The sequence below is a fragment of the Pelodiscus sinensis genome, chromosome 4 (assembly GCF_049634645.1).
Source record: "Pelodiscus sinensis isolate JC-2024 chromosome 4, ASM4963464v1, whole genome shotgun sequence".
Lineage (NCBI taxonomy): Eukaryota > Metazoa > Chordata > Testudines > Trionychidae > Pelodiscus > Pelodiscus sinensis.
Window position 1 is genome coordinate 89,607,345 of NC_134714.1, and position 10,975 is coordinate 89,618,319.

Below are 10,975 nucleotides of genomic sequence, written 5' to 3' on the forward strand. Positions count from 1 at the left end.
CCTTCGTGGGCACAACCCATGAAAGCTCATGATACCATCTATATGTTTCATTAGTCTATAAAGTGCTACAAGACCATTTGTTGTTTTTTCTGTAACAGACTAACTCGGTTACCCCCTGAAGACTATTGGTTGTTTTTTTAAGTTTATCCTGTACAGACTAACTCAGCTACCCCTGAAGCTTCTAATACTTCATCTATCTCTTAGTGGTGCTGTGAATTATCCCATATTGGTAATAAAAGAGATGGAGATGTTTAAGTAAAAGGTACTATGTATAGGTAAATATACAGTACTGTTCTGGTTAAACCAGGCTTTCATTTCTATTAGCTACATCTTCAATACCTAATGAGTTATTTAGAATCACCTAGATGAACTTTTTCTTTTTTTTTCTTTAAACGTTTAACAGAAAGTTGCTGGAGGGTAGCAAATCCCCCACAAAGCCCACAAGATGTGAAATAAACTTTACTTGTACCTGTCATACTCCATTCCAAATGCCATCTCCATTGAAACACTTTTCTATATTTCCTTAAGCAGGATGAATTATCTTCATCTGCCACAAAGGGATTAAATATGTCAACAGTAATTATCTTTTCCTCATTCTTGGACAGTTGTTCTGTCTGAAATATGCTTTAAGGTTCATTTTAACTTTCTCACTAAATCTCTTGCTGAATAAGTCTATTAAGGTATTATTTGCAAACACAACAGATGCGGATAAATGTGTCCACTTGCCAACAGAAGATTGCCCATAGTTTTCAATCCCAAATGTTATTCCACTGTCTCCTAAGACAATAACTAAGCAAATTTCCTGATTGGAATCTAATAAACTTAATGCTCTTTGTTATCTTGAAATCATCAAAAGGCAACTCTTCCAGCCCACTAAGATCCTGATCCGCAAGATGATAAATATACCCAAAGGCTACGTCTACACTAAAAGCTTCTTGCTCAAGAATTTTTTGCGTCCACACTGCGGTGTGCTTTTGCGCAAGAGCTGTGTATTTGCCAAGAGCATCCATGGCAGTGTAGATGCTCTCATGTGTAAGAAAGCTAGGATGGCCATTTTAGCCATATGGGTTTCTTGCATAAGAAACCCCTGTTGCCCGTCCACTTGTACCTTTTTGCACAAGAGCTCTTGCGCAAAAAGGTTTATTCCTTGTAGAAAGAGGAATAACTCTTGTTCAAATAGTACTGTGTTCTTACGATTTACTATACTTTTTCTTGTGCAAGAACATGCTTGTAGTGTGGACGCTCTGCAAGCTTTTGTGCAAAAACACTGCACAAGAGACAAGTAGCCTAGGAGACAAGTAGTGCTTCCAACTCCCACACAAGTCTGTATGGGTATGTCTACACTACCACCCTAGTTCGAACTAGCACAGACTAGGTAGTTCGGACTAGGCTTCGAAACGAGGAGTAACGGTAGTTCAGACTAGGAAGCCTAGTCCGAACTACCTAGTCCGTGCCGCGTGTAGCCGCGCGGCACCGAGTCCGCACTAGCGGACATTTAAAAATGGCGGCGCCCAGCTTTATGCAAATGAAGCCCGGGAAATTTAAATCCCGGGCTTCATTTGCAACTCCGGTTGCCTACATTACCACCCTAGTTCAAACTAGGGTGGTAGTGTAGACATACCCTATGGGACCAGAAAAGAGAGAAAGATGACCAAGGTCACACTCATGATATAAAAACGGATGATCCACTGCAGTGAGCTATGGAACCCTTTATGTTTCAGTTTCTAGGCAGAGTAAGCTGCAGCCAAAACATACCAGGTACAACTAGTCAAGAAAACCTTTAAAAATATTGTTGCAATTTATTTTTAAATTTATTTTTATTTAGTATTTAAATTTCATTTTGTTTTATTATCCATCAAAATTGTATTTAAATCAGAATTGAATTTATGTGTCATGTACTAAAACATTTAATGATCAATTTCAATTAAAATATTACAGAAAATTAAAAAAGAATGATTTTTTTTTCATTGTTGATCATTTTAAACAAAAACAACTTCCAAAAGGTTTCCCTGGAAACATTTTGACCAGCTCTATTGCTGAGTTATTTAATTTGGTCAAATATGAATAAATGTGGAAGCCTCTTGAAAAAAAATCTTACAATCATCAACATAATTTAGTAACAGCATTTGAATTTATTTAGTATTGTTTAAATAAAATGCTTTCCCATGTCCAAATAGTGACATTCCCCCAATTTCCTGTTCATAAAGAATATTTAATGAAAGACTAGTGATTAGGCACATCCATTTAAAACCCCATCTCTGTGATGAGTACTTTAAGCAAAATGATCTACAACTTACAGAATGTTTATATACACAAAACACTATGATAGTCTATGAACCAAAAAAGGCACAAAGGATAATAATATCCAAAAGAACATATGTGTGCCTATCAAAATAAAACCCAGTGTGTTTTGTTTGGTAACCTCATCAGTATTTCAATAGATCTCTAAGGAAATTTTTATGCTATGATTGAAAGAAAAAAATGTTATGGAATAAGTCATTTTTCTGCAATCGGTTTTTGTTTTGTTTTTCCCAGGGAAAATGCACAGGAAAAAACACAGCCTTGTAACAAAGAACCTTATTTTTTTCTAAATAATCCTAGCACAGTAAAATGTTGCATCCATTGAAGATTATGATTAACTCTAGGTTTTCACTGTGAATGCCTGTCTGGCTTTCCTCCAGCTCCCAGCCTGTCAGTCAGGTACACAGAATTCTGTAGAGTCTGCTCCATTTCACCCTAAAGGGACCAACACGGTATTTAGTCACAACAGAGAGTTGTCCATTAAAATGACAGGGGGGTGGGAAGACACACAGCATGCTGCACTTACGATAGGAAGTATAATACACTGTTAACAATCATGCCTGTGTCTTTGTCAAGTTCCATTTGTACTGAGGAGAGCCCACTATGTCCTTTCCAAGAAGAAACACCTTTTCATTGTTGTTTTAAATAAAGGAAAATCTTCCCTTTAAAGAAAATCCCTCCCTTTTAATATAAACAATGTTCAGTTTTATGTCTAAACGACAGGGCCACATTCTGAACCATTGCACAAAGCCAGAGTAGTCAAGCATTGCGCAAGGGTTCACCAATAGGATTGAAAAAAAGAGTATTCTTCTCCCTGCACAGCCATAAAACACCACTGGAACTGCTTGATGCTTCCTGCTACCATCTCAAGACATGAGTATCATTAGTGGCTCCTATCAAGCTGCAGGTACCCCTTGCTCCACTGGCCACCCTTATGTCCACCTTCAGTCTGCCCTCAGAGTCCCTTCTATTTTGTACCTAGAAAGCTGTTGCAGGGCTCTGATTCATGGAGTACAGGGACATTAGGAAAAACTTCCTAACTATTGGGGAGGTTAAACACTAGAATAAGTTTCCTAGGGAGGTTGCAGAATCTCCATCTCTGGAGATATTGAAGAGCAGGTTAGATAGACATCTATCAGGGATGGTCTAGACAGTACTGGGTCCTGCCTTGAGGGCAGGGGACTGGACTCAATGACTTCTCAAGGTCCCTTCCAGTTCTAGTGTTCTATGATTCTAATATGTGCAGCAAGACCACTCTGCAGCCTGCTGCAGATCTAGCCATTCTGCTTCAGTGGCTGTAGAAAGGGGCAGAATTTCGCACATAAGCCTTTCCTTTTTGGATCTATTTATCTAGGAGTACTAATAGTAGTAGTACTGTCTGGTCTGCTGACAGGATCATGGGGGTTGCAAAGAGGACAATTACCCAAGGGGAGGGAGGGCACAGCTCCCAGCCCTCATTGCTAGCACAGGAGCAGCAGTGGCCAGAATGGTCCAGAGGTTATGATTCTTAGGGTGCGTCTACACTGCACTGTAGCTCAAAATAAGATACACAATTAGAGCGCTGATCTAATTTCATAATAACGTGCTGTTCCAAAACACCCCTTACTTCTCATGGAAAGAGGTTTACAGGGATGTCGGAAAAGCTAGCCTGAAATAATGGACTTGCTGTTAAAATGCGGCATAGCTATTTTGGGATACTCCAGTATCCCGAAATAGCATTGCAGCATAGACGTAGCCTTCACTGGTACTTGTGATAGTCTGGTTTAATCTCCTTCTTGGCCACACATTTGCTGTGTGACTGTGGGCAAGTCACTTAGGCACAGATCCTGAAAATAACTGGTGAACCTGTTTGGAGCCTAAATGCTTTGAGGATCTGAGCCAAGGCCGGATTATGACATTCTGAGGCCCAAAGCTATGTCAAGTATAAGAGGTCCCATACCATAAAAAAATTATTATTTTCACAAAACGGACATTAAACATATGAACTTGAAAGCATTATATTCTCCCAAGAAAACAAGAGAGACTATGTAATTTTTTACACCACGAATAAGGAAAATTGTCCTTCTTTTCATATGAATACATTTAAAAAGTGTGATTAATTTTGTTAGGGAAATACAAAATTTATGCAGATTAAAATATATTTACAAATACTTATTCTGATTTAATTTTCGCTATAAAACAATGAAAAGTTGGGATTTTTCTTTTGCCATACTATAAAGACAGTGAAAGGTCTCAAAACTGACAGAGAGAAGCCAATATAAATGTATCCTCCTGATGATCTACTTGATCCACATCATAAGATGATGACTTGAAAACTCAAATCATATAAAGCATGGATAATCATAAAGCAGAAACCAGTGGGAGCACTAAAATACACAACTGTATGCATGTATCGATTAAAAGAAGAAAGAACACTCTAATAAGAAAAGAAAATCAGGAACAAAGGTACTATACAATTGAACATGCGAGACCATAAACACAAGATGGTGGCTGTCCAGCTATTACCAGTCCAGGAGAATGACATCACGCCTAAGACAGGTCCCATGAGTATGGGCTTTGCAGGATTGCTTCACAACAATGCTGTCTCCAACCTTACATTTTTCCTGATTTTTATCAGCAGTGAGATTTTATTTATTGAAAGAAAGAAAGTCCACTAGTAGCACCTAGTCAACAAAATGCTGCCTTAAGAGACTGATAACAGGCTTACTTGTAGAAATACTAATTTTACAAGTGCAGTTATCATTTTTTCCTGAACCCTTGGCTCCTGCATGTCAATAATGAGCAACCAGTGAAGGTTATGGATATTTGTATAGCCAGATGTGTATGTTTTTGTCATGTTTGAACAAAAATGTTTATATTTAGAGAGAATCTTCTTTTTTCCATATCTTAATTTATCAATCAATTTTCATAAAACTTGAACAGGAGTCAGTTTTTTCTTTCCTAGAGACCCCTCTTATCGTGAGGCGCTAAACTGTATGTTTGTCATTTCATGCCCTAATCCATCACTGATCTTGAACCTGAGCCTTTCAGTGCTTCTGTTCCCCATCTGTAAAATGGGATGACCTTCCCTTTCAGGCTGTTGTAAAGATTTTGAGATGCTTTGTAGTACAGAAAGGTGTATTGTAACAGCACATGAGAGAACTAATAAGTCCTTACCTGGTAAACTGACAATCTAAATAGACAAAAGGAATCATAAAATCATAGAATACTAGGACTAGAAGGGACCTCGAGAGGTCATCAAGTCCAGTCCCCTGCCCTCATGGCAGGACCAAATACTGTCTAGACCATCCCTGATAGACATTTATCTAACCTACTCTTAAATATCTCCAGAGATGGAGATTCCACAACCTCCCTGGGCAATTTATTCCAGTGTTTGACAACCCTGACAGTTAGGAACTTTTTTCTAATGTCCAACCTAAACCTCCCTTGCAGTAGTTTAAGCCCATTGTTTCTTGTTCTATCCTCAGAGGCCAAGATGAACAAGTTTTCTTCCTCCTCCTTATGACACCCTTTTAGATACCTGAAAATTGCTATCATGTCCCCCCTCAATCTTCTCTTTTCTAAACTAAACAAACCCAATTCTTTCAGTCTTCCTTCCTAGGTCATGTTCTCTAGACCTTTAATAATTCTTGTTGCTCTTTTCTGGACCCTCTCCAATTTCAAAGTTACAGTAAAATACTTGCCCAAGGTCGGGGCAGTACTAAGAATAGAACCTAGATCTCCCGAGTTATTGTATACTGGAGCTGCTCCAGTAGTGGAAATGTTATTATAGTTGTTCTCATCACTTGTCCTATCCTTCTCTGAAGGTAACATGACAGAAGGGTAAAAACGGTTCCTTACAGTGTACACAAACTCTTCTACCTTTACTGTTGTCGTGGTAAACAAAGAGTGCAAAATTCTAGTGCAGAGAAGAGCTACTTTCAAATGGATTGACAGTCAACTCTGTGTATTTGGTCTCATACTGAGAGGAAATGTGATGGCTTATGTTCAAGCCATATAAAAACCCTAAAATCCTTATTTGAAGCCATACAATTAAAAAGTCTCCTTTTGCTATTTGTGTCTCATCAATATTAATCTGAAAGCATACATTCTTAAATTGTGTAGAAAATTGCACTTGTATATACAGAAGCAGCTTCTAGCCATTAAGTGGATTAATTATTTAATCACATAAATTACCCACATATAGGGTAGTCTGCTATCTGTTAGCTAAAACCAAATATAATGCATTTCTCAGGCATGGAGAAAATATAACACAGGCTTTCTGTCCATGGTAAAATAAACTGATTAAAGATGGGCTTATATATTTTGGCTACATGCCACTAGCTAATTTTTTTTTTTACTACACAAAGACTGAGTCATTTATCTGATTTCCACCACATTTAATAAGGATACCAACCACAATTAACAGCTGTAGCAAGAAATAATAGCTACCAGGCTATACCCACTCCAGCAAGTTGTGTGTTTTAGCTCTTGTTCATGATTAATAGGGCTGTCAATCAATGTGACTAAGGATCATGGATATGATCTTCGTTGACAATATACATGTCACTTTGGAATGCATTTTAGTACATTAATCTCGGAGGGAGCAGAAGAAGAGAGGGGAAAACAGTTATTCAGGTTTAAAATGTTAAAAGACACATAGCTGTCTGTATAGGAATATTCCTTTTCCAGCAATATTGATGTTTTTCTTTCTATGGATCAAGTTTTCAGCATAAAAGAGGGGTGGCTGTGTTAGACTGTATCTGCAACAACAACAGGAGTCCTCTGCCTCAGGACTCCTCATTATTTTAGCATAAAAGAGTGTTTTCATTTGAAAGAGAGCTTCCCTCTTGCACCAGGATTCACCAAGCACACACCGCACAGAAAACATTCCTAATAATCCACGATGGTACTTATAGGCCAGATCCTGAAAGATGATGAGCAAGTGTTAGAAGGCCTTAGGCCTCCTCACCTTTTACTATAAGCAAAGTTGAGACTATGCAACAACACTTACAGCATCTGGTGCAAAGAGCAGGCCATGTTGATTAGTTATGGTGGGATCCAAGAAGGGACTTAGGTGTTAGAATGCGGTGTGTCATGACACCTACTTTTTAGATGAGTTGAAAAATCACAGGATCAACATTGAGTGGAATGTCTAGGCTGTCTATACAATGAATGGGGAGAGATAGAAACCTAAGAATGTGATCCTCATGGTAGGCTGGGAGCTTTCTAAGCTAGCCAATGGGAGCTGCTGACTAGAGAGGTGTGTACTCCTCCTTCCCCCACCCCATGATAGGCATCTGGCTCTGTTTAGCAATCTACAAATGAGAACCAGCCACATGGAGTCAGGCACTTCAGATGCATAAATAATTTCTTGCAGGAATGAATCAGGTGTCTGCCTCACTCAGTAAAACTCAGTTGAAGGAGGAGAAGCAGCTGCCACCCCCACCCACTTTATAACTTTTAACTCGGTGATTAGAGAAATTGCCCAGGATGAGGGAGTTCTCCCACTTTTCAGGATTGTTCTCTAACCTGTCAAAGCTGTTCCGTTATAGATAAACCATTAAATACTCAGGCTAAAAGGGCCCTTGCTAGGGAAATGCAGGGTCTGAGATATCCTGACCCAGACCTCACCCCAACTCCACCTCTTCTGCTAAGCCCCTGCCTCATCTCTTCCTGTCCCCATTCCACTTCTTTCTCCAAGCCCCCTCCCTCTCCTTTTCAGAGAGATCCTGGGAGCTGGAAAGGCAGAGCAGGGCTGGTAGCACTGCTGCTGGCCCCCATGTCACCCAGGCCCCATGTCCTCCTGAAGTGTGGGGCCATCTTAAATCGCAGGGTCCCAGGGCAACTTCTCCAAACCATCCTGTGCACAGGGCATCTCTATAGGCTAAAGAGACAGAGAGAGAGATAATGGGGAAAGGAGTGAGAAAGAGTTAGAACACTCATGTTGGAGACTGCCAGTCCAGTCTCTGTTCCAATCATTCTTTCATTTAGTCACAGTGAAGCAGCTTCAGCAGGAGAGTGACCCGTACTTCAGAATATCTCATCACTCAGTGGTTAGAGCATGCCCTTGACAGATAAGAGGCCATATATTAATTATTAGTATGTGGGGTTTTTTTTGGGGGGGGGTGGAGTGGAAATTTTCCTGCTTGAACCGTTCGTGTACTAGCACTGTCTGTGTAGAAACAGAAACACTGGTGCCAAGGGAACTTTCTCCAACAGAGGTTAGGTGCCAAGTGATGAAGTAAGTTTAGCTACCTACAAGCTTACAGGGAATTTAGTAGATCACAGTGAAGCCATTACTGTGATTTAGGTGCCGAAACATGAGACATACGTACCTTTGTTGATCCCACCTGTGGAGCACAACGCCAGGATAAGCCCTTTTACATTGTGGATCTGGATTTAGATCCAAGTTTGATCCAAGGTGTTGGGAGCGAGGTTTTGGCTCACACCCATCTCTATAAATAACTTGTTACATTTTACAAAAATTGCCCAACAAATTGTATGAGCATGAAATGACCTGAAATAACTTGTTAATAGCTGAGCTTCCTGCTGTTGCTGTCTTCTAAACCCCAGGGAAATCCAAGAACATGTCCCTCTAATGCGTTTAGTCACCATGGCCATCACTTTCTGAGTCTATTCAAATTATTATCTTTAACTTGCGATGAGGCAAAACTGCGGGTGGTTTTTGTCTTGCAAAACCAAAACGCAGGCTGAGTTTGGACTAATCTCCTATTTCATCCAACCCTCCAAATTTGAGAGGCTGAGAGGGAGGGGAAAAGATATGCACTATTTCAGTGTCTAATTTCAGACTTCTTAAGGACAGGTTTTACATACAAACTTTATTAAAGAGATACTGGCAGATAGGTTAGGTCTGACATTTAGGTTTTCTTTTTAAAAAGTTTAAAATATCTAATATCAACAGGTATGTTTTAAGCAAATTTTAAAGATAAATTAATTGAAAATAGAGTTTGGTTAAATTTTAATGGGAGTTTTGTATGTTTTAAGAATTCAGGATTAGGCCCATTTTATTAGGAAGGAACATGTGCTTTTTAAAACACTATGCACCCAATCCTGGGAATTTTGCCATTGACTTCAGTGTGAGGGAAGATTTCATCCCTGGACTCAATGAAGTCTCACAAAAGACTTTAGCTCAGACACGTGTGATAATTATCAGAAATACACAATGAAAGCTTGCTCATGTAGAAGTAATGAGGAGTCTTGACTTTAGTAACAGTAGGATTGGGACTCTGAATTGATTTATATGTAAATCTGATAAATTAGAAAGTTTTATTTCCTCTCACAATGGAAGTCTAGCTTTAATGAGGCTGAGGCGGAACAAAGAGAAGGCAAATATTCATTGATAGAACAGGAATAGTTTAGTGGGATGACTGGCAGCCTATCAGTTTGGAGACAACCATATTTCTGCAGTGTTTACAGAAAGTACTGTCTCTCTTCTTAAATCATGTATTCTATAATCAGTGAATCACAAAGCAAGATAAACATTCATTCAAAATTAATAAACCTAATTCTTATTTTTATAATTAAATTTTAAGAACTACCTGATTTACACTGAATCAATCTTATAATTTCAGCAGGAAATATCTGATGCTTTATTATGATAAGGAAGCTATGAATGAATAAGGCCACTTTTTTGATTAATTAGAATTTTGCTGCCAAGGAATTAACCTGTTTTCCCTTCTGTAATGGAAAAAATCCTCCCCTAAAATGAGTTTCTCAGCAGGGATAATTATAGAAAATGTAGAGTGAATTCCAGTGGCAGACAATATTTTTCAACATTACATTGTTTTCTTGGACTAAGAGATGGGAGGAAAAATAAGCCAGAGGTGAGTAATTTTTAGCCTGAGCATTAACTAAGCAGAAATCAAGCACTGGGTCTGAGACCTTCTGGTCAAAGATTGTGTCCCCCTTAGGAGAAATGGAGAAGTGGTTCATCTCAGATTGTAACTGCCTGTATGCAAGTCAGAAATGGCTGCAGGGTTGAAGTCCATACCAATTAACTGCTGCTGTAAGACTGATAGGTCATTCATTGCAGCTCTAGTATACAGAACTGTGCTTCCTTAGATGATCCTTTGGGTTGACTTTCACCTCCTTAGGGAATGGAGATGAGGATCATTGAATTGATGGGCTGAAAAGTGAATTAATAACACCACAGTGACTCCATTGAAGTCAATGGAGTTACTCTGGATTTACACAGATGTAAAAGAGAATTGAATCTATCTGTGTGTATGCACTATAAACTAATATACAACGTATGTGTATGAGTAATACATACATACTCAGATGGTACATTAAATTGTTGTGCAATGTTGTTGTTGCTTGCTACACTAGTAGTAGCTGTAGTTTATTGTTTGATTGTAAGCTTACTGAGGCAGTGACCTTTTGGATGTTTGTAGTTGTTTTTGTTCTCTATGAAATGCTTATTACACCTATGAGCTTCATACTAAATGAGGTACCAGTGATTGCAGCTTCCGTTGACCGTGGAACACTGTTCCTAGCCAATGGAAGTGGTGCAGACTGGGACGCTGCTTCTCATAGCTTCCATTGGCTGGGAATGGTGATCAACAGCCAATAGGAGCTGTGATTGCTGGTACCTGCAGCCGTACAGGTAAATATAGTGGTGGGGGCCTAATAGGAGCTAACCCTAGTAGCCTGGATTTGGCCCATGGACTGT